Source organism: Malaya genurostris, chromosome 3, assembly GCF_030247185.1.
Source record: "Malaya genurostris strain Urasoe2022 chromosome 3, Malgen_1.1, whole genome shotgun sequence".
In the NCBI taxonomy this organism is placed as follows: Eukaryota; Metazoa; Arthropoda; class Insecta; order Diptera; family Culicidae; genus Malaya; species Malaya genurostris.
Window position 1 is genome coordinate 239,948,789 of NC_080572.1, and position 26,011 is coordinate 239,974,799.

A 26,011-nucleotide genomic window follows, 5' to 3' on the forward strand; every position below is an offset into this window, starting at 1 on the left:
TGATGACATTCCCATGAAATAAAATTCCAGCAAAAGCCCGGACTACCCGAACATTAGTAACCCAGGATAGATAGGGGTAAATAGGAAACTTCGAACCATTAGTCTTATCTGTCATTGTCTGACCTCGATCTATACAAAACTTCTAACATCGTATTGTTATGCATTTTCGAAACTTCTGTCATTCATTTTTTCCATTGGCAGTCGAGCCACTCAGACGTATTTTGTGCTCTCTAGTCTCGTTTGAAAGCTACTATTGGATCAAACATTAAATTCTAAGATCAAATTGCAGATACTTTCGGTTCCGAAGGTATAATCGTACAAGTGACGTAACCAACAAATCGCTTCTTTCCTAAGCGCCGTTTTTTTTTTTCAGAAAGTGACCAATGATTAAAAAATCACCATAGGGGTAGGAGGGGGGGAGGTGTACATGATTTAGTGTCATCTTGAAAAAAATTTCTGGGAAAAAATATCAAAATTTTTTGAGATGACGTTTCATGCAATTCTAGACGTTTGACATTAAACATTTTTTTTTTAATTTCGTAAATCTGATGTACTCTCCCCTATGGTGATTTTTCAAGATCGAAAATTTACAAACCTTAACCGCCATGGGGACTTTTTTCGAGGTGCTTGAACTTTTGAACAATAGCGCGTAACGGAATTAGAGGTGAGCGCGTAAAAATAACTTCGAAAAGTGCACACACACAGACATTTTCCGATTTCGTCGAACTGAGTCGAATGGTATATAACAATACGGGTATCCGAGGCTCCGTTCGAAAGTCGGTTTTTCCAGCAGTTCTACTCTAATACTAAATATAAGATAAAAATATTTCTCCAATTTTGAATCTCCAGTCGAACGACCGCAACTAGGTTAAAACAGGGTATAAATAAACGACATAAATTAAAAATGCTATTTTTAAGAATTGCTTAGTGCCACGCCACGCAGTTCAAAGGTATATCTACTTGAGACACTCAAACTTGTACCAAAGCGCAGTGTTTTTGCTGATGAAGTCCCGACGTAAATGCAAAATATATTTTTGTCGATAAATTCGAGGGAAACTAGTGCTTTCCCTACATTATTGCTAGATAAATCGTGTTGGGCGCGCGGACGTGTGTAAATAACTTTAGAAAGGATTTTTTTCAACCCAAGACCTGAACTCAAGCTGTAGATGAAAACGCATCGTATTTAGTTCTGAAGGTGAGTGGCGTATGATTTAAGAACTAAATACCATGCGTCGCCATCTGATGATAATTTGATGGAGACGCATGGTTTTACGATTAAATAATTTTTTAAAAGTCTGATATAATACCCGTCTACATTTACTAAAAATCTGAAAACAATACAGCGTAATGTACTCATAAACGATTTATTATTTTATGTAAAACCTAGAGTGGTGCCAAAATTGTGAGTGCGGATAGAAAAATTCGATAATTTTGACCATTTTTTTACATGAAACACATTTTGAAAAAATCTGAAAAAAAATCAGAAAGGCTTCCCATAACACCTTAAATATTCCTGATTTTTTTCAATTTTTTTCTTAAGAGGTTTTTGAAAATTTTGAAATAAAATAAAAATCAGAAGAACCACCCTAACTCCACAAATAGGGTAATTAAAGGGTAAAATTTTTGGGGAAATCATCTCCAATACAAACTCTTTCAAACAGCTTATATCAATTTAATGTATGTTTGGGGGCAGTTTTCATATGCAAAATCCGGCTACACCCTTTAGGCTTGTTTGAAAGCTACTATTCGGTATCATAGTTTTACGTTTCGTCTTCGACTCATCAGTGCATCAGCAGATTATGACGAACTGTCAGAGCCATGTGCACTTTGCACAAACTGGATTATAACGCGATACCGCAACCCCTGAATGGCTCCTGTTAGGTATTTCGAAGTGGTGGAGTTCGAAGATTAGATGGCTATGGATTTATGGTTCCGGAGATATAAATATGTAAGCAAGGATGGCTTTTATCGTATCAAAGAACGCTCTCTAGAAACTCTTGACACGATTCAATCAGTGCCATCAAAGATAGACGGATATCATCGCAGCAACAAAAAACCGGCATGGTTCATTTAACATAGAATAGACACCAGTGCGAGAGCGAATTTCTCTCGATGACCTATCTGAGAATCAAAGGTTAGCTCGCTGCTGTGGGGATTCTCTCTGATGCAACAAACGGTCACTTATTCTCGTTTTGCGATCCGATTCTATACGGGCAGTGGATAATTGCGATAGAATCATTTTACTATTGCCGCTTATTCTAACTATGTGCATATAACCTTTGTATAAGTTGTGTCTATGGAAATGTATGTTAACGTTTCACACAAGGGTTTTGAAATATTGCAACCTAGTATGAGAATCATCAAGTCGAATCATCGATTCGATTTTCTGCGATAATTGTCAACTTGCGATTCTCTCTTGGTAAATTCCACACAGCACCTATCATTATCCGACTGTAATTTTTTTAAGGGCCTTGAAATACTCAGAGTATGAAGTGGAGCGAAGAAATATAGAAAAATTCTCTCACGGTTCGTGCATTAAGAGACACAAGTTCTTGTAGAATCTTCTACCGGATTGAAAATGTTGTATACAATATAGAAAAATATCGAGCAGCTTCTGTCAAATTATCGGCAATCACCAACACTGGGTATAAGTGACGTAGCCAACTGAACACTCATTTTCTCTGCTCTCAATGTTCTCATGATGATGGCTGAACCGATTTCAACAAAGTTAGGCTCATTCGGAAACTACTATTGGTTCATTCAACGGGTTTGTAGTTCAAATGGCTGTCACTTACAATTTCGGTGATAAAATGGCAAAAGCGACGTAAACGTCAAAACTCATTTCCGCTTAATTTTCTTGTATATGGATTAATCAATATCAATAATTTAAGGCTCGTCCGAGACGAAAATTGAGCTGTGGGTCGATTTCGATGTTCATATGGCAAACATTTCAAGTTTCGGAGATGTAACCGTGACGTTTAAATGTTTTTTTGCTGCTACGCATGGTCTAGGAAATTCTACTGAATATGTGATAGTAACGCTGAAGCATACTTTTGCGAATTACCCGAATCAATCTGAATTCTGACACCAATTTGGTATCAGAAATAATCTTTTTCTATCTCAATAAAAAGGCAAAACGTATTTTAATGAGACTGTATCGATGAAAGAGAAAGGCATTATCGTATCGTATTATGGGGGGGGGGGGGTTCTTTTCTGATGTCAAACTTCTTAGAATTGCATGAAACGTCGACGAGATTTAGTGTCATCTATTAGGTGTACAACTTTGCTTCCGCCGTTTTTTTCCAAAATTTAAAGCTTTATTGCGAAAAAGTGCTTACAGATGTATTATTCAAAGTATTGTCCGTCGCTAGCGACAACTTTCTCCCATCTTTCCGGAAATTTTCGGATCCCGGCTCGAAAAAAGGAGTTCTTTTTTGACGCTATCTATGAAGCAATCCATTTTTCCAACTCTTCGAAGGATTGAAAATGTTGATCTGCCAGGCCGTGTGCCATCGAACGGAATAGATGGAAGTCAGAAGGGGCGACATCTGGGGAATACGGCGGGTGGGGCAAGACTTCCCATTTCAGCGTTTCCAGGTACTTTTTGACCACTTTTGCGACGTGAGGCCGAGCATTGTCGTGTTGGAGGATGACTTTGGCATGTCGCTCTTGATACTGTGGCCGCCTTTCTTTTAGCGTGCGACTAAGGCGCATCAGTTGCGTTCGGTAGCGATCTCCTGTGATGGTTTCACCCGGTTTTAAGAGCTCGTAGTAAACTGTTATTTATCTTTGAAAGTTTTTTCTCTTCCACCATCACTCTTCTAATACAAATAGGCAACGCATATGTCAAGCACAAGGTTGGAAAAATGATGCCGACTGTGTGACATAAACACTGAAGTATGCTTTTGTGAACTACACGAATCAATCTGAATCAATTGGTGTCAAGGCATTATCACACCACTACGTGAATTAAGAAGGATTTTTTTTGTTAATTAGTTTTGAGTTAAAACCTTTCATGAAAAATAATGGTTTTCCATACTGAATACGTGCACAGATTTTCACCCAAATCTGGTAAAAACAGGTTTCTAGTTTAGCCTTATTTTTTGCTGCTGGTAATATATAAAATCACTCGTGGTAGAGAACATGATGATCTCGAATTGGATTTATCACTTGATTGCACATTTCAAACCAACCCGTTGAATTCAGTCTAGCTAAAATTGTTCTATGAAATAATTTCAACGATTCGAACAATTCTTCATCCGGAAAAAAAACTGTTCCCTCAATTTTAAAAACCATAATCGAGCATATCGCCACAGTTTCCATTGCTCTGCATCATGAATAGACGTCAAAAATAGGTAAATCACAGAAAATTTCAACATCATCAAAGATTCAGTAGCATCACCGACCATAGAACAGCTGGCGCAAAAGCTGAAAATTGTTGATGACGGCCTACTGAACACACATGCATGTAGATATGTTTGTTTGTATGCAATGTTCCTTCGATTCCAAGCTGAAACGAAATGATCTATGCGGCAGCTCGCGTCAACCGCCTGCCGTTGGCAGCTATCCGAAAAGTAGGCGAAGGAAAAAAAAAACAAACAAATTTGCACCACCGCATCCCGCATCCAAATAGACCCCAAACAACTCGTGACGCGAGAGCAGATCATAATTCGAGCCGCAATGTTTGCGTCCACTTGCAACCGGAATAAGTGCATGTCGGAGCGAGTACCGGCCGCCGAGAGCAGAAGGCAAAATCTGCCGGATAATCGTAACCAGAGAGAGAGCCGGGAACGATAGAGAAAGAGAGAGAGAAAGAACGAGAGAGGGAACGCTAGATAGATAGGCACCCAACACGCGCTGCCCATCGTCAGCCATCTCCGAGCTTCAAGTAGAAAAATCGCAACCAAACAGACACATCCGAGACCTAAACTAGAGCTGGCGGTCCCACAGCATAAAGGGATTTGTCACGGACCAGTGAACGCGAATCCTCGTCGTAACGGGAAGTGAAGCGATCGGCATTAAGAACACACCTGTCCGCACGGTAACGGCAAGGGAATCACATACCACGGATCTTACCGCAGGGTGCAGGTGTGTGTGTGAGTGTGGGTGTGGGTGCAGTCCGTCCACGATTCCAGCCGACTGATAATCGCAGAGATCATCATCACCAGCATTCATTAGGACTGTGTCCGATTAGGTGTCGCGCGTAAAACACGCAAACCCAGCTGGCGCACGTGCACCGCAAACGCAGTAACCGGTGTGGGGGTGGTTAAAACACGTGGAATCTCAAGTTGCTGTTCGGCAGTAGTCGCCCTCTTTTAAGGCCTGAAACATACACACACCTACTTCCGGTGACGGTGTCAAAGCAAACCAAAATAAAACAACGGTGCGTGTAGAGGACTCATTAGTAGAAACCGTTCTGGACTGTGTCGCAAAAAGGATTAAGTGATAAAGGTGATTCCTGGATGTCAAAACTAGTGAAGTAACTGCCCGTTAGGGTGGTCGTTTGAGTGTGTTTGTGCTGAGTTTTTTAGTTTTTCAGCGCATTTTACCTCCTAGTGAGAGAAATAATTTTGGGATGCTGCAATTTGGTGAAGCTGCTTGACGCCAGAGAAAAAAACCAAATGCTACTAAATTTGCTGTAACCATCATCGCCTATTGCTGCCAAATGCCCCCTGCCTAGACGGATGTGTTTTTGTGTGCTGTGCGTTTGTGTGTTTGTGCATAAGCTAATGTACTAATGCGCTACCTCTTGGCTGCCTCCGGTGTCACTAAATATGGCAAAGTGATATAGTAGAAACGCCGCAGCCTCGAAAGTTAATAATAGTTATAGGGTAAGCAAATTAGGATTCGGTTGAACGAAAATGGAAATAATTAGAATTTTGTTTCGGGAACCGTCGGACCGCATCTTAGTCTGAATACTTTTTAAAGGTCGTAACTACAAATGACAAAAAACGATCGGTCTCATTCTAATGTGTTGCTTTTTTCTTCACCTCTTTGATATCTCAGCACTATATTAGCATTATGAGTTCTGATGAAATCCAAGTGGAAAGTTGGCACTGTACAGATGAAACAAAATTGAAAAAAAAACTGCTTCATACAATTTTTTAACCGATTGAATATATCCAAATGATGCATAATAAAATTATATCATCACTCTAATCGGAACTAGACCTGTGCGTCGTCGACAATTTTGTTACACCGCTGGTTTTAAGAAACGGTCAGCATCGATGATCGCACTGCAAGATTTATTAGATCTCGCCAATGTAATTATTATTACCATTAGTATTCATAATAATTATTCGAACTTATCTCCATATTGCCTTTCCCCACTCTACCCAAAAAAAAGCATCCAGACAATATCTTCTCATGATTGTATCTTCTTCAGGTAAAATTTATTTAGGTGCAATTTATTTAAACCTGATAAATACTCTTCCTGTTTTTGCCGAATTTAACTTTTGATCACCAGTACTGGACATGGATTTTAAGTATAGTTTGATGAAAAGAACCAAATAAATTCTTAGCCCAACAATTTTTCGATAAAAAAGTTAATCTTCCTCCAACTTTGCCAACGCCTATTCATGATGAAAAATAACAACCTTCCTTCCCAAATGAACCTAGACGAAACCACTGGAAATAATAGCACTGTAATATATGCCGAGACAGACCGTGAACGTGACTACTTTTCTTCCATACCGGTTCTTTTTTTTTCAGCCAAAGGACCTGGACTTGACGGAATAGCACCTATATTTTTGAAACAAATAGCAACTGAACTCACAATACCATTACACCATCTCTTCAACTTGTCTCTAAGAACATGAATATTTCCAGAAATATGGAAATCAATACCCGACATACGTTATTATCGTGGGATCGCCATTATCTCGTGCATTCCAAAATTGTTTGAAAAAATCATTAATGGAAAAATATTTCCACAAGTGCAAAATTACATAACCCCAAAACAACATGACTTTTCCAAATGTCGTTCTATTTAAAACAAATCATTCATTGGAATTCATTACATTCACTTTGGAAGCTATGGACAATTGAAACTACGTACAAACTCAATATACTGCAGGTTTATTAAGTTAAGAAAGAAAATTGTGGGAATATCCAAAGATATTGCGTTTTTGAAAAAATGCAGTAGATATGGATTAGTTCCCACATGCTGCAAGGTAAAGGGTGGGAGATCTTTTTCTAAAAAAATTCTAATTAAAATTCAACACGAAATTTTGAAAAAGAAGGTTAAAATATTGTATAGCATTCAGAGCGTGAAAACTTTGGAATGCTATAACCTTCACTTGAAACTAGTGAAACAATATCCCCAAGGCTTTGAAACTTTTCTAAACAAAGTAAAAATTGCAGAACATTGCGAATCCGAACGCAAACGAATTCTTCTTCATAAGAAACTCGAAAATTTACGTTCCAACAATTTTTCAGACCGCCCCCCAAAACCTCCAGTACAATTTTTGGAGGATTTTATTGTAAATCGTCCATCTCAAAATTTTACCAATGAACAAACTAATCTTCTAAATCTTGGTTTAAATTATGCAATTTCTTCAAAAGTAAATCTCGAACTAGTTATAGACATAGAAACAGGTTTAAATAACTGTGATCTTTCCTTTCCTCAAATTAATGACGCCAGAACTATTGTAGCTGACGTCATTTGAATAATCAGCAAACCATAGATGAAAAAGAACTAGTGAAACAATTGCGAGAAAAGCCTGTTTTTTATGTAAATAAAGGGAAAATAAAGTAGTTATTATGGACAAACAAGATTATGACAACTTGATAACCCAGAAAATTAATGAGGGTCCTTATAGGAAACAAAGAACCGACCCCCTTCCTGAAATTATCAAAAAAGTGGATAAAACTTTTCTTGAATGTAATCCAAACTTCGATATCAACCTCAATTACCTCAAAGTTCCTAACCCTTCTTTACCCAAAATCAAAGGACTACCAAAGGTTCATAAACCTGGTAACGAAATAAGGGAAATTATTTCTTCAGTGGGAGTTCCTACCCAAAAATCGCCAAATGGATAGTAAAAGAATTCCATTCTATGCCAAAAAATTTTTTCAGTGGATCAGTCCCCAACACACAAGAATTTACGACTCAACTTCAAAACTCTGTTGAAATCGAAGAAGACGAAATAATGGTATCATTCGATGTAACCGCCTTATTCCCAAGACTGGTTACTTCAACAGCACAGTAACAGTTTATGGAAAAGCAAAGTAAGGTCATATCTGAACCTAACTCGGCTTTATATGGATGTAAATTACTTCAAATTCAGAGGCGGATTTTATAAACAGTTACAAGGGGCACCAATGGGTAATCCGCTCTCCCCGTTTTTATGCGAATTGTTTATGGCAAATCTTGAAGATCTTTTGAAAAACCAGGGATTATTACCTAATCGCTGGTGGAGATACGTTGATGATATATTCTGTATCATCAAAAGCAATGATTTATCAACTTTCTCACAAATGAATAATAACTTACATAAAAACATTAAATTCACCTATGAGGAGGAGAAAGACAACAGTTTACCTTTCTTAGATATCCTCACTGTCAGAGAGGCAAAAACCTTAGATTTCGAGATATACAGGAAGCCAAGATTTAGTATTTAGCAGCATGAACTGTCAATTGAAAAATTTACTAGGTTCTACAAAAAATCCTACGGATAATTTGAAAAAATCTTCAGCTTGTTACCCTCCGTTGACAATCAAACTACCGTCCTACCCGTTTGTTACTACCTGTTTCTTCCCGTTTTTACCCGTTGACAACAAGACATTTCGTATAAAAGGAGCAGCATTCTTTCAAACAAACTTCTAAAACCGATACACTGAAGAAGGATATAAATAAAGCTTGCTTCATTTAGAATTGGAACAAACTTTTGCTCATATTGTGGCGCTCCTGGTGGACGGATTTGGATGTTCTTGGCGCCCACGTGTCGGGAATTTTATCAGCTTCACGTATGATTTTTGACATTCCGCAAATCGACCGTACTTTGTAAACAATCAACATGGAAGCCGGAAGAAGGGAAAAAATTGTGCACAGCTATTTGGAAAATCCATTGTGGCCTGCATCTAGGCTAGCTAAACAACTGAAATTGCCTAGAAATACCGCATGGCGCGTTATCAAACGGCATAAGAAAACATTGACGACGATTCGGAAACCTCAAGCCAATCGTCGGAGTGGAACTGTCGACCGGAAACTGCGTGGTAAGATTTTGAAGACGATTAAGAGAAATCCTAATCTGTCGGACCGTGATTTGGCCAGAAAACTCAGTGCTGCCCATAGTAGCGTGAGGAGAACTCGACTCCGGGAAGGAATCAAGTCGTATCGAGCTAGCAAACAGCCAAATCGGACCATAAAACGGAATAGTGTGGTCAAAATTCGTGCTCGGAAACTATATGACCAGGTGCTGACCAAGTTCGACGGGTGTCTTCTGATGGACGATGAAACTTATGTCAAGGCTGACTTCGGGCAAATCTCAGGTCAAAAATTATACTTGGCAACGACTCGGGGGGATGTTCCAGCCAAATTTTTTTTTGCCAACAAATTTGCAAGAAAATTCATGATTTGGCAGGGCATTTGCAGCTGTGGCAAAAAAAACGAAAGTTTTCGTTACAAATAACACAATGACATCGGAACTATACCAAAAAGAGTGTCTCCAAAAACGAATTTTGTCGTTCATTCGATCCCGTAATGTTTTGGCCAGATTTGGCAAGCTGTCATCACAGCAAAGTCGTTCAAGAATGGTATGCAGAGAGGGGTCCAGTTTGTTCCGGAAAACCTTAACCCACCCAACTGCCCCCAGTTCCGCCCTATTGAGAAATACTGGGTAATCATGAAGAGGAGACTCAAGGCAAAGGGAAAGGCTGTCAAAGACATCAATCAGATGACGACCTGGTGGAATAAGATAGCTAAAACGATGGACGAAGAAGGTGTGCGCCGCCTAATGAGCCGTGTTTCAGTAAAAGTTCGAGAATTCCTTCGAACCGTGACGAATAATTTTATCCGTATTTTTTCATAAAAGTATGAAGAAAACGGTACATTTGTATAAAAAAGATCCTGAATTCAATAATAAATAACTGAAATACAGGCAATTGTCTTTGTTCCAATTCTATCTGAAGCAAGCTTTAACATTCCGAAATACGCGTATCTGTATTGTAACGTTTTTTTTTTTCATAAATACGTTTATTTCTTAAGGCAGTTTACATAAGTTTTTCTTCGCCGTAGCATCACTTTTACATAATATTCTTATCCTAATTTAATTCTAACATAGTCACAACGTTTTGAATTTATTAAAACATATTCTCTTATAGCTTAAATATCATCTTAAGTAACTCGTCATTAATTATGAAATCTACTCGGAAATATTATTTGAACCAAACGATTACCTGTATTGTAACGTTTGCTATGCTTCATTAAAGTGTAATGGCTTTGTGAAAGTGTAAGAACGTGACAGTGAAATAGTGGAATTAAATGGTACATAAATAGTGCAACTATTCAATATACTGACGTCAGCAAAGCTTTCGACAGAATTGACATACGATTATTACTATTCAAAATTAAAAACCTATTTTAATCCACCTAGTGGTGTAATGATGCCTTTCTCATATTACTCATTACATCACGAATATAACCGTGAAATTCGCAAAAACTACTGTTTATTGAATAGGAATAGGATAATTTGTTCGGGTCTAATCTCACAAACTCTATAAATCCTGTTTAACCTGTAGTTCCGGAACCGAAAGTTGTATCCACAACAAATTATGGAATTCCGTATGAAACTGTAAGACTTTTCTTTTGAACCTATAAGTTTGTGAAAATCTATTCGGCCATCTCCAAGAAAAGTGAGTGAGATCCTTTTTGCAGTTTCTAATCACTATTTCCAATTCTCCCGAAACCGGATTCAGATGAACGGAATAGCTGAAGTTGGTTCGTTTGTTACCAACAACTATGACCTACAAATTGTTTTGAACGTAGTTAAACTTATACTTACTATCTCATGCTCTATTTCGTTTAAACCAATTAAACTAAATCTAACGAAACGAACCTGCGTTTCTGTTACTACTGCGTGCTAAACAGCATGAATCAACAGCATGAAACATGTAGTTGGATTGTTATTATTATTATTGACATCACTACACGACGTGCACGAAATAGAACAAAGCACGCCTTGTTCGTTTTGTGTTTTCTTCTTCTTTCGGTGTTGTGCATATTGTCACTCTATATGGCGATTTGAAAACTTTGACACTCATCGCCCTGTAACTGCGGAACCGGAAGTCGGATCCGGATGAAATTTCACAGTAGGTTTAAATACAGTATGAACTTCAATTCAAATCAAGATTCGTGAAAATCGGTTCAAGCATCGCAGAGAAATCGAAGTGAATTTAGTTTTAGGAGTTTTTCTTCTCCACTTTCGGTGCTCTCGGAATAGGAAAAGAGGGTAGTGCCCAATTAAGTTTTTATGCCCACAAACTAACAAGCTCTGCAAACTAGAAGAATTTATCAGACAGTTTTATGGGATTTGTACCTGTTTTTTACCATCGTTCGTGGAAAAATACTAATAAAATTGTTAATTTTCCACTTATTACGCATTAGTTCCGGAACCGGAAGTCGGTTCTAGATAAAATGTTCCACACATTTTTAGGATATTATAAGACCTTTCATTTGAATCTAAGTTTGCGAAAATCGGTTGAGTTGTTCCAGAGATAATTGGGTGTAAACTTTTTCTCAAATTTTCACATATTACCATATAACTCCGGAATCGGAAGTCACATTCAAACGAAATTCAATAGCAAGCTATGGGACCATAATACCTTTTATTTGAATCTTAGTTTGTGAAAATCGGTTCAGCCATCTCTGAAAAAAGTGAGTGCATATTTTTTTCACTTTTTTGGTACATATCATCCTATATCTCCGGAACCGGAAGTCGGATCGGAATGAAATTCAATAGCAGGCTATGGGACTATGAGACCTTTCATTTGGATCTTTGTTTGTGAAAATCGGTTTGGCCATCTCTGAGAAAAGTTAGTGCATATTTTTGTTACATACACACACACATACACACACACACACACACACACACACACACACACACACACACACACACACACACACACACACACACACACACAGACATTTGTTCAGTTCGTCGAGCTGAGTCGAATGGTATATGACATTCGGCCCTCCGGGCCTCGGTTAAAAAGTCGATTTTCACAGTGATTGCATAGCCTTTCTATATGAGAAAGGCAAAAAATATGGCACTGAACAAAAAACTTTTGGAATGGCTTGAATCATATCTCACAAAACTGTTACACAAATTGTACGCTATCAAAACACATACTCCGAATCAATAAATGTCATTTCAGGTGTTCCCCAAGGTTCTCGTTTAGGCCCTCTTCTTTTAATCTTGTACGTAAACGACATTACATCCTTTTTACTCAAACATTTAAAAGTACTTGTATATGCAGACGACATGACGCTCTTTATGGAAATAAAAAATGCTGAAGATGCTGAAGTATTCCAATATGAAATTAACGTTTGGTGCAATAAAAGCTTACTCCAACTAAACTTTAAGAAATGTAGTTCAGTAACGTTTAGTAGAAAAATCATGTCTCCTTCGATTAACATATATTTATGAAATTGACCTGTAGAAAAATGTAAAATTATTAGAGATCTAGGCGTAATTTTAGACTCAAAACTTACTTTCGTGGAGCATTATAATACAATTGTCAATAAAGCAAATAGTATGTTAGGCTTCATTAAACGTTTCAGTCATAATTTTCAGGATCCTTACACAATAAAATTATTACATACAACTTATGTCAGCACAATTTTGGAATACTGCAGCATAGCATTGAACCCATGTACCTCCGTACAAGAAGAATGCAACGAATCTGTCCAAAAACAATTTCTACTGTATGCGCTTTGTAGACTAAACTGGACTACATTTCCTCTTCCATCATATAAGGCGCGTTGCATCCTCATAAACTTGCAAACACTCGAAGAACGCCGCAAAGCTACAATGCTTTCTTTTAGCAACGACATTATTTCTCAACGAGTACAATCTGAATCATTGCTTTCACACGTACAATTTTTTGCTCCTAGCCGCCATCTCAGAAATCGATTACTGATTAAATTATAGAGCATTTGTGCATGTTATTTAACGGTCAATTTAGTCATTCAACTAACAACCAAAATGCTCTTATAATTGATGTTCTCGCCTAAATTCTGAACTTAGTTTCAGCTTTAGAATTTAGTGTAAGAATTTAGTTCTAGATTACTGGTTCAAAATTTAAAGCGAAGACTCCGGAATTGAATCCTAATTCTGGATTCTGGAACTAAATTTTTGGAACTGGTATCGTGACTAGATTCTGAAACTGAATTTAGTTTCTTAGTTAATGTTCGGAATTCTAATTCAAATTTTTATTCAACATTTCAACTTCAGAATTCTGGAACTACATTTAGGATATAAATTTTAGATCTGGTCCCTAAACGTTAGGTCTGAACTCCGAACTTGAATTTCAAACAGTAAATTAATATTTTTCTCGCTAGCCGGCTGCCCAGATCAACCAATATAACCAATTAATAATTCTAATAAATAATTAAAATAATAAAGCGGAAATAATAGAGAATTAAGACGCGCGTGAAATCTGTTGACCTTTATTTGGTGATTCAAAATGATTTTATAACAACTATTTAGAATATGTCAATGCAATGAATCAACTATTTTATCTAAATCCTATTCACTCGTTTATTTTGTATCACGTAATTTCATTTATGAAAAACTAGGGAAATTTTTATTCTCTACGCGATAGTATTGCAAATATTTCTTCAGTTTCCTTGAATAAGAGCTGTGAATCAAGACTTCCCTGGACTTCAATATAGAATATTGTTGAATCGTTCACTCGGGAAGTTAGTGAGTTCAGTGGTGCATCCGAGCATCTTGAAACCGGAACATACTGAGTCGCGCGCGAATAATACCACAACTGAAATTTTTCTTAACTAATATCCTTCTCCCGTGACACTTGTGGAGTGCGAAGTAGTATATACGGCCTCTAGTAATAACAAGTGTTGGACTAACATCCCTTCCCACTCCTTAGATGATCTACGTTCGGACCTGGCCGGCGCCGGTACTGATCAACCTTCATTCAACAGATGCAGTACGTACAAAAAAAATTGTTCAAGAGAAACCATATATTAATGGTGTATAAAGAGGAATTAATGCTATAAAATCGACAGTTTTCACATTCCTACATGCTTACCTGTTCTAGAGTATGTGAGACAGACGGGTCGATTCGAATTGTTAGAAATCCAAAATATTTGTAAATTAGTTTAAAAATAAGGATTGAGGAGATGAATTTTGGGGATTAAGGAAAAAGGTAATATCATAGAATATCGCTACCAAATTTCCAATACTCATCCTAGTTGTCCAAATATTGGGATGGCATGGCCTATTCTTTCAAATATTTTCGGGGGGACAAAAAGATTATAACATAAAATTTCGGCACTGATTCAGATAGCTATCGGTTGGTTTTCGCAACGCAATGCTAACGAAAATGCAACCTTGAAAACTTTTGTTGGCTTGAATATGGCGAGCACACTATGGAGTCGCAATGAGTGTATGAAACATAAATAAAACGAGAATGTTACTTTTTTAAAAACTACTTTTTGACAAAAATAATAAATGGAAGAATATTGGGCTTGAACATTGATTGCGATAATATTATAATTTTCATTATATACAATATACTACCTGGAATGATAAATCCCGAACCTCTCACAGAAAAAACGTGAATAGTTTCGAACGCGTGTATATTTTTGTTGAGAACAAGCCTCTAGATGGCCCAATACCAAATCTCATGACAATCTATCCACTAGTGTTTAAATAACACCTGATCGTGTCAGACGAGTTCTAGTTTTCATCAAGCTATAGAAAAAGATGCACCAGCACATTCATGCATAAAAGCAACGATGAAATTGAATCATTTGCGGTACGGACTGACCCACCATCCCCCGTATTCTCCAGATCTGACCCCCAGAGACTATTACCTTTTTCCAAACCTGAAAGGTTTCCCCAGTGAATGAAATTCTCGTCGAATACTGAGGTCATTGCAGAAACGGAAGCCTATTTTGAAGGCCTTGACAAATATTCTTTTCCAAAATGTTGGAGGACCAACTGGTTATCGCTCCAGATAGAGATTATGCTGAAGAATAAAAAAAGTTTTCATGATAAAAAATCGACTTTTTCTTTGTTAGGCCTGGTTTTTCTCATTTCATGTAGTAAATTCACAATAATGATAATTTAGTGTATATGGATTGATTTTTAGCTTTTGGAACGTGGGGTTATGTCATTTTTTGTTTTTCGTGCTAAACATTTGTTGCTTGAAGTTGCATAAAAAACAAGTATTATTTATATCGTTTATTGGTATCCGGCTTGAACCTTTTGGTCGTTCACCGGGTAAAGAAAAAAACAATTATTTGTACAATCTGTACATCTGTCTGTGAACCTTTTTCGTTTCGTTGACGCCGATGATATTATAACGCGTAACTTTGACATGATAATGTAAACATACATTGGACTGAAAGTCACAACTAGACATTTCGGACTGGCTATAAATGTGTCAAATGCAAAATGTGTAAGAGAAAAATGCTACAAAGATGGAATACTATGTCTCCCATCATGAATGTGGATAGACGGTAGCGATGTCGAGATGTTTGACGAATTTGTACCTATATCAACCAGGGCCGCTTTCACAGACGGGCACGGGCCCACGAGTAAATTCAGCTACTTGAAGAACCATCCATTCGGTTAGGACAAGAAAAAGTCGGATCAGAATAAAACTTGTTCAGCTGTCTCTGAGATACTACTCTCAGAGTGGCAAACGACCGGGAAAATCGGGAAAACCGGGAAAAAGTCAGGAATTTCGTTTCACAGGGAAAAAGTCGGGAATTTTAGTGGAAATCTGGGAAAAAATTTACTTGCCCTAATCGTGATAAATCATGATTTTCCTGATTGAACAAATAAAAAGTTGGAAGCAAAACTCCATTTTGTGTTTAAGTGAGGAGCTCAGTAAAAGTTTTGAAACATCGTATTGTCCCACACAGGTTTTATGGTACATAATCCATTGGATATGGAGCCAACATCCCATGTTTCGTTCAACAATTGTAAGGGTTTGGCAGCAAATTTTGAATGGATCAGAAAGCATTTCTTAGTTGTTATCAACAACAGCACATCTAACGGATGCTTTTTCTGGATTTCTGTTAAATATCAGAATAAGTTTGCATAATATGATTGCAAAAGAAATATCAGGTAACATGTTTAATAAAATTATGAAAAAATCTTAGGAGCCTTCATGTTTTTGAGTGGGCTAATGATTGTCCTAATTTCATCATAATTTGTCTCAGTAATGTCATCTTACGACAATACTTGTGTTGTAATCTTGGTATTGATTTCAAAAGGATTCACAAAATTAAAAAAAAATGTCAACTTTGACCTTTAAACATCCTTACCTATGGATTTCATAGTAGGATTCACAAGAATGCGGGTGTTGATGTCGACGAAGAATCAAACTTAGATCATCTCAGTCTCTAGAGGCATAGATTGTTGTTGTTTTTCCAGAGCGACTAGAGTCCATTTTAAGAATTTGAGAAGGATTTTGTTCTATTTCGCCAAAATTCAATTTTGAAAGATTATCGTATATGTTGTTAGATGGAATCGGGAGGAGAATTGTTTCTTGTTCATTTTTAACCTTATAAAGGGTGATTTTTTAAGAGCTTGAGAACTTTTTTAAACAATAAAACGCATAAAATTTGCAAAATCTCATCGGTTCTTTATTTTAAACGTTAGATTGGTACATGACATTTACTTTTTGAAGATAATTTCATTTAAATGTTGACCGCGGCTGCGTCTTAGGTGGTCCATTCGGAAAGTCCAATTTTGGGCAACTTTTTCGAGCATTTCGGCCGGAATAGCCCGAATTTCTTCGGAAATGTTGTCTTCCAAAGCTGGAATAGTTACTGGCTTATTTCTGTAGACTTTAGACTTGACGTAGCCCCACAAAAAATAGTCTAAAGGCGTCAAATCGCATGATCTTGGTGGCCAACTTACCGGTCCATTTCTTGAGATGAATTGTTCTCCGAAGTTTTCCCTCAAAATGGCCATAGAATCGCGAGCTGTGTGGCATGTAGCGCCATCTTGTTGAAACCACATGTCTACCAAGTTCAGTTCTTCCATTTTTGGCAACAAAAAGTTTGTTAGCATCGAACGATAGCGATCGCCATTCACTGTAACGTTGCGTCCAACAGCATCTTTGAAAAAATACGGTCCAATGATTCCACCAGCGTACAAACCACACCAAACAGTGCATTTTTCGGGATGCATGGGCAGTTCTTGAACGGCTTCTGGTTGCTCTTCACTCCAAATGCGGCAATTTTGCTTATTTACGTAGCCATTCAACCAGAAATGAGCCTCATCGCTGAACAAAATTTGTCGATAAAAAAGCGGATTTTCCGAATGGACCACCTAAGGCGCAGCCGCGGTCAACATTTAAATGAAATTATCTTCAAAAAGTAAATGTCATGTACCAATCTAACGTTTAAAATAAAGAACCGATGAGATTTTGCAAATTTTATGCGTTTTATTGTTTAAAAAAGTTCTCAAGCTCTTAAAAAATCCCCCTGTATATACTTTTTTTTGACTAACGGGTAGCAACTAAAATTTCGGAATTTTTTCGAGGCCTGTATGCTCAACAACAAACGAGCTCAGAAAAAACTAAGAGTGTGTATGAGTTAGCTCTCTTTCTCCTCTTTCTGCTAGTATTTTCTGTTTTGTTCATGCTTGCTCAGTTTTGCTCAAAATGCCGCCGAATTAAGAAGTATTTCACGAGTGCATTGTACAGTTCAACGAACTGCACAGAAATCTCGGCAAATAATACACGGTACAACATTTTAAAAGCAAAAATGTTGCGGCTTCGACAGTTTACAATATCCTAAGATGGCCAACAACTGCCCGTAAGGAAGGTAGTGGAAGACCAGCCAAAATTATAGACGCCAAAGGACTTCGTTCTCTTTCTCGTGCCTTCAAACACAAGGATTCACTGAGTCAAAGGGATGCCGCAAAAAAGTTCAACTGTTCTCACCAGTCCATCTGCAAAACATTGAAAAGACTCGGAATAAAGTACCGAAAGAAGACACGAGCCCCGGGATATACTGACGTACAGATTTCAACGCTGAATTCCCAATGCCGCTGGTTGATTAAAAAATTTTCCGGAAAAAGTTTTGTTTTAGACGACGAAAGTTACTTCCCTCTTTCGAAGACGTAGATTTCCGCAAACGATCGATACTATTCAACGGATAGTTCTACTGTACATCCAAACATAAAATATTAGTTTAAACATAAGTTTGAACAGAAAGTGATGCTGTACATTGTCATTTCCGAGAAAGGCATTTCTAAGCGATGGTTCAAGCCATCTGGGTTGGCAATCAATCAAGATGTGTACCAGAACGAATGTTTGTAGAATGCTTTGATACCGTTTTTTCAGAAACATCATGCTGATGGACAACACGTGTTTTTGCCGGGAAAAGCGTCATCGCATGGCGCCAAAAAACACAATCGTTCCTGAATATCCATTCGATCCCATTTGTACTCAAAAACCACAACCCGATAAATCCACCTCAGTGTCGCCTAATCGTAGTTTTCTTCGGGGTTTTGAGCTCCTTGGTGTACAAAAATAATTTGCTAACAGTTGATTGGTAGAATAATGAGATGCATTCGCAAAGTTGACATGAAGGCCGTACAACGCTCCTGTTCCGACATCAAACGGAAGCTTCGCCGAACATCCGATTACGGACCGTTTTCAAATGTTCACTAATTTTTTTTCAACAATGGACAATGTAGTTTTAATTTCAATCAATCAGATCATCTTCAAGTATGTTTGTCTTTTTTGACAGCTTGAGAAAGAAATTCCAAAATTTTAGTTGCCACCCGTTATACTAGGCTAATATAGTATTGGAATACACTAGAGATGGGCAATCCGTTCACGAACAGTTCAACGAATTATTTCTCCTCGAAGAGTGAGTGAATTTGAATTCTTTATTTAAGAATGATAGTTCTCTATACAGAAATGAAAAAAACGAATTCTTTGAGGATGTATACAAGTCAGTTGCGTTTTTCGGAATGTTTGCTGGATTGAGGAATCTGGTAGAAGTTACACACATTCGTGTCCTTTGATAACGTATAAAAAGAGAATGATTATTGGTAGAAATACATGCAAAAAGTACTCACTATTATTGAATCTGTAATCTGTAATCTGTAACTCTCATATTATTTCCGAAGAAACCTACAAAGTTTCAGAAGAACGAAACCAAAATGGTTAAAACCGGGATAAAATAAATGATTTATAAAAAAGAAGAACCGGTTCAATAGAACTAATTATTTCGGTAGAACTATTATGTTTTGAGCGATTCTTTGTAATGAACAGGTTTGCCCATCTCTAGAATACACTCCTAGTTTGAATCCTAAGTGTCTTAAGAACTACTGATTTTGCAGAAAGCCTTAACAAGACTAATTTAGTGGAAGACTGAATAGTTCGGATGATAACAGTTTCAATTTTAATTATAAGGCTTTAAATTTAATTCTTTATTATTTGGCTTTCAAATGACTGATGGTATTTCTGGCAACCTAGAAAACACTAACAATAATCGATTTTGGAGTAAAAGCTGCATTTAAGAGAATTATGTTTCTTGTTTTAATCCTACTGTTACCTCGAATTAATTTGAAATAGTCAAAAAGATTAAGTTTTTATCTTGAAGAGCTAATACATACGACTAACATTAGTAGCAAAGTAACAGACGAAATAAAGATGGAATACATTGAGCTGGGTGGTACTGTTGGTTCTAAAGATGAATATTTGGAAAAATTGTGGATGAGGTTTTTAAACGCTGTTCCAAGGATTATTTCAATCTTAAATCTTCTATTAAGCAAATCCTCATACCTGAATAAAAACGGTTTGAAAGTCTTGTAGCTCAGCGTTTCGTTGATAATGCTGGGAGCGTAATTAACAAAACAGCACACAAAATCATATAATCGATGCAAGGAGGATGTCGAACCGAAGAAACAGTTTCTAATCAAGATTAGAGCTTATATTTTCACTCTGCATTCTTTTCACCCTTTTCACAACCGGAAGTCGGATTCGGATTAAATACGTATGGGACAACAAAAAAAAATCGGTTCAGCTATCTGTGAGTAAATTGATTGCTCAAAAACGTTACATACATACGAAATTTCTGATCTTCACGAACTGATTCGAATGGTATATGACACTCCGAACCTTGGTTCCAAAATTGGTTTCCGCAGTGATTGCATAACTCATCTATATGAGAAAGCCAAGAACGACTTCTTCCCATTGTTATGTTCACTTGGCGTAATGAATATTTCCTATTTCTAAATCGAGATACCCAAAAAATATTATATTTCTCAACTCTCGATGTTCTTTTGGATATGGGATTTTCAGGAATATTAAAAAAAATACTGAACATAGGCGATTTGAGCCTGTTCTCAAAACCGGGAATTTTTTGTCTCGCGCACCGGGAAAAAACCGGGAATTTTTCGTCTCGCGCACCGGGAAAAAACCGGGAAATCGAAATCGACAATTCACTTGCCACCCTGTACTCTGCTTGTACTAAAAATAATTTTTTTTAGGATATTCCTAAGCATATTCTTGGCATTGCATTCCTTTCTGATTCAACAGACTTCGTAGCCGATTCTTTGCGTTCAGAATCATTGCTTGGCTAGGCTGCCTGCTAGATCTTACTGACACTAAAAATCCTTCCAGATCGAGGCTCGAACTTATGACAAATGATTTGTAAGACCAGCGCCCTTTGCATTGAACCGCCAACCCGGGATTAGGATACTTCTATAAGAATAAATACATTTGTTTGATCAAAGCGGATGCACTTTTCCTGCATGTGTTATTACTCCCAAACAATTAATACAATGCAGCATTCTTCTACCAATAAAACATTAACAATTATGATTGCCACTGAGAGAAATAAAATCGTTTTACTATGATCGACTTAACGAGTGTTGTTCATTCATGTCCACAGAATTGTAACCGCACAATAACAAGATCGATTCCTACCCTTGCAATAAGAAACAAAATCAAAGATTATCAATCATATACTAACATTCTTTCTATCTCTTCCAGGTAAGTCGAATGTTCCCGCTAACAATTTCGTCCCATAGATCCCTAACGATCATTGTGATTGGTAAATATTCAACTTTTGTATTGCAACATATTCATTCAAATGAGAACCTACCAGTTCATATCATTCAACAGATCATTCCAGGACAAGAGAATGAACTCGTGAACATGAAGAGAAAGCCTAATTATCTAGAAGAACCAAGCATGCTGGGTAGTTTAATTGGCAAAACAATTCCCCCGGTTGGGAGCTAGCTACGGGTTCGAGTCCCGTCTTTGCGGTAACATTTTCGCGGTTTTCATTACATAGTTGCATTGAGGTGTCATTTTTCCAGTCTATTTTCTCCGTTAGATACTGATGAAATTTAAAACTAGCTGAATACGGCTCTACGTCTGATTTTTCCAATTTCAAATCGCCAATCATCAAAGTTTGATTTCAAGTGTGCACACTTTTTAAAACTTGTCTAGGGACATTCGTAGATTTACTTCGATTTTAGATCAAGTAGAAATTAATTATATTGAAATTGATATGTAGATAAACCACTGACAGTTCTTCACCTTCAATCAACAGTTTCACTGTATGAGTTCAGTGCTTGTAATCGCCACGGCTCTTAATTTTCCTGTCCAGCTATACACTTTTGAGGTCAACATTGGCTTTTTAGACAGCACAGAAAATCAAAATCTTCCCATCCTACAACCCAGAAAAATAAAAACGATTGAAGCAAGATTAACCTCAAAGATCACATGCGGGCAGAACCCGCCCTGCCTTGAATCTGAGCAGGCAATCAAAGGCCAACCAAACGAAAACGGCTCGGTACACTTCAAAATTTGAACACCAGACCGAATGTGTCATGAATGTTGCTGATCGTCGGCGATTATGTAACTCACAAACCGACCCGATTACCAGGGCCTACTTGGTTCGGATCCAAAACCGCGTGAAGTTTCTATTGCCTGAGCACTTCACCATTCCGCACCCGTTTTCGGATCGTCAAACGCGACCAGACGAACATGTGTATGCATCGGAAATCTAATAATTAGCTAAAACAAGTCGCTTAACCGGGTGGAATTGAACAGGACCATCTACCGCATGCCGAATGGCTTGACAACACAACCACAACCTCTCCACCCCGGCCCGTTTATTCCACGACGCAATGTGTGAGAAAAAGGTAAATCAACTATTTATCACACTGTTTATAAGATCTGTCACTGAGCTGACGACTCAGCCTCTATTGGAAGATAAATGGGCTGTGTTGTTATTAATTACAGGTGGTTTGTAGGTTTTTTTTCTACGCGTACACGTCTTGACAAGGCTCAGTTTGGCGTCAAGATAGCGCCTGACAGGTTCGTTACAACGACCGACCAAGTTTAAGCTCAGAAGATCAAATGCTCGCCTTACCGCTTCGGCGACGAGAGCTTCAAAAGGTAGCTTATTTGAAAATTACTTAAAGTTATTAATCTTACAAATGAGCAAAATGACTCATGGTTTGGTGAACGTGGTTTCATTTGCTATGACGTACCTACTTTGATACCTTGTTAGCTACAGCATCATACCTATGCCTAGCGATATGACGTACCAGCCGCTAAAAACATAGTTTCACTTTTTATCAGTATCTAACATAAACCGGTCTTCAAAAACACTGATCACTGAAATAGCCAGACGAAATGAAAATTAGCGAAAAAATTACACTGTATAATTGTGTTGTGTAATTCATTTTAGTAAAATAATTCATCTGGATAGAAATTTCGAATCCGGGTTCTGTCTCTTGGGAGTTTTTCACAAATTCTCGTTTCTCCTCTATATGATGTTTTATATACTTTGTCTTGTGATCCCAATTATTATCTAATTTTCAATTCACAAATTTTCCGTGCATTTGAAAGAGGACCCATAAAACACGTTACTTTATGTAGAAATATTTTCAGAGCAAAATCACTTTCGGAGATATAGTTTTTTTTAAATTTAAATTTGCGTCATGCCATTTCTTTGGTGGGCCTAAACTTTGGAGCTCGTTTTCTCGAAGCCGCCCATTGACACGATAAAAATAAAACTAGTGAAAATTTTGTAAGATGTAGAACAGCAAAGTGCGTGAATTTATTAAAACTAATTTTAATTCACCTAGCGATGAGATAATACCTTTCTCATGTTACTTAAATTCTTAGTAATATTACTGTGGTATTCTTGAAAAACAAAGACGGGTGGGTAATGTCAGAGCCATAACTGGATGACATGAATACGAATAAAACTGATATGCTTTTTCACACTTCGGAAAATTTTTGTTTATTTTGAGCGATTTTTATACCCATTTATTATAGAAAAGGTAAACAAACATAATATTATGTTGAATCTCACCGAAAAAAATGGAAAATTGCTTTTTTTCATGATACTGTAAGTAAAATGATGTCGACGACCGACGTATAACATGTAAACGACAAAATGAAACCGAATATTTTGAATTTATAATGCAAAATGTTCGTAATTTTGTATTTTCGGGGATAGCTTTTGGGAAATGTCAAAACAGGTACAACGCACAGCATTCACATCTCTCGTTTATGAACCGAATGAGCAGTGCACAACTCATGCCAAAAATTTTGATCTCTAACAAAGAATGAACAATTTCATTATAGGCGAGCAAATCATACATGAGAGCATTTTGGCTATAAATTGAATGATTAAAACTACCGTCTTAAACAACATGCTCAAATATGTCTCCCTCATATTAGTTAATTGAAAACATTCATGGTTCATAACAAGGATGGCTTTTATCGTATCAAAGAACGCTCACTCGCAACTCTTCACACGATTCAATATGTGCCATCAAAGAGAGACGGATATCATCGCAGCAACAAAAAACCGGCATGGTTCATTTAACATAGAATAGACACCAGTGCGAGGGCGAATTTCTTTCGATGCCCTGTCTGAGAATCAAAGGTTAGTTCGCTGCTGTGGAGATTCTCTCTGAAGCAGCAAACGGTCGCTTATTCTCGTTTCGGGATCCAATTATGTATGGGCAGTGGATAATTGCGATATAATCATTTTACTATTGCCGCTTATTCTAACCTTTGTATAGGTTGTGTCTATGAAAATGTATGTGAATGCTCCACACAAGGGTTTTGAAATATTGCAACCTAGTATGAGAATTATCAAGTCGAATCATCGATTCGATTTTCTGCGATAATTGTTAACTTGCGATTCTCTCTTGGTAAATTTCACACATCACCAATCATTATCAGACTGTAATTTTTTTAAGGGTCGTGAAATACTCAGAGTATGAAGTGGAGCGAAGAAATATAGAAAAATTCTCTCACGGTTTATGCATTGAGAGACTCGAGTTCTTGTAGCATCTTCTACCGGATTGAGAATGTTGTATACAATATTTATAAAAATCTAGCACCTTCTGTCAAATTTTCGGCAATCACCAACACTGGCTCATAACCATCCATAGTTAGTGTCTGGATACGCTTTGTGCGATGATTCGTTCAATTCATGTGTTTTGAATTTTGCGCACCTTGTTTTGGCACTGAATTTCATCCTAATGCTCGTTCATACCAAACATTTTTAAAAAAATTCAACTTTGAGTAAGTTTTCGATCTGGATCAAAATTCGTAAAATCGCCCAAAAAAGAATTTTCTATTGTTATTTTTGGTTCAACTGTTGATGAGCTGGAAAAAAAATTATTCTGAAAAGTATCCAGGATGGGCCATTTGAGGAGGAAGCATCAGGCAACCCAATAACTTTTGACAGACTGGTCAGATCGACTAATGACATACCGCGTTGGAAACTTAATTCCAAGACAATTTTACGATTAAAACTAGGCCAACTTTTGGCGAAAAGCATCATGTCAGACGAGGCACATTTCACGTTATACGACCAAAAGGACCGACGTTTGTGCGATGATGGTGATTGGTCTCCATTTTTTCCAAGCCGATGATGAAGCAACGGAAACAGTTAATGGTGATCGTTATCCAGTCATGAAAAATGATTTTTTGCTGGTATGAATGGCTACTGGTTTCAACAGGACGGTGCAACATGCCATACAGCTCGACTAACAATCGATTTGTTACGACCATTTTCCCCCGGACGAGTCATATCGAAAAACGGTGACTTTGACTGGCCTCCGAGATCACCCGATTTAACACTACCTGTTTTTTTTGAGTGGCGGTTTGAAATCCGCTGATAAGCCAAGAACCATAGTTCAACTCAAAGACAACATACAACGTGAAATCGTCACCATATCGACCGATACTTTGACTAAAACGTTGGAAAACACGATATCATTGCCAAAAAATAGTTGTAACATATACCATGCCATTCTTTAACAAATAAACATATTTTATTGAAACATTCACAGATCGTACATATTTTAATAAACTTAGACTTATTGTATGAAAATCACAAAATAAAAATCCATGTTTTTTCTGTAGAATTTTTTATAACAATTGATTTTTTTGAATGTTCTGGACATTTTCAAAATCTAAAAACATATATTATAAAGCTTGCTTAAGATAGAATTTGAAAAAAGACAATTGCCTGTATTTTAGTTATTTATTATTGAATTCAAAATCTTTTTTATACAAATGTAGCGTTTTCTTCAAACTTTTATGGAAAAATACGGATAAAATTATTCGTCACGGTTTCGAAGGAATTCTCGAATTTTTCCTGTAACACGGCTCATTAGGCGGCGCACACCTTCTTCGTCCATCGTTTTAGCTATCTTATTCCACCAGGTCGTCATCTGATTGATGTCTTTGACAACGTTTCCCTTTGCCTTGAGTCTCCTCTTCATGATTGCCCAGTATTTCTCGATAG

General features: G+C 37.2%; 1 protein-coding gene across 6 annotated transcripts in view; it reads left to right on the forward strand.

The window, feature by feature from the left end:
* LOC131435793 (four and a half LIM domains protein 2) overlaps positions 1 to 26,011 on the forward strand; it is a 412,903-nt gene that overhangs the window by 216,428 nt on the left and 170,464 nt on the right. The window contains exon 1 of one of the 6 annotated variants that reach the window (XM_058603993.1): positions 4,885 to 5,451. The exons of 3 other annotated variants lie outside the window; for them this stretch is intronic. The gene's annotated coding sequence lies outside the window, so the exon portion shown is untranslated. Of the gene's footprint in view, positions 1 to 4,884; positions 5,452 to 5,551; positions 5,832 to 26,011 lie in introns of those variants that run through there. 2 more of the 6 variants (XM_058603999.1, XM_058604000.1) reach the window with 2 other exon arrangements.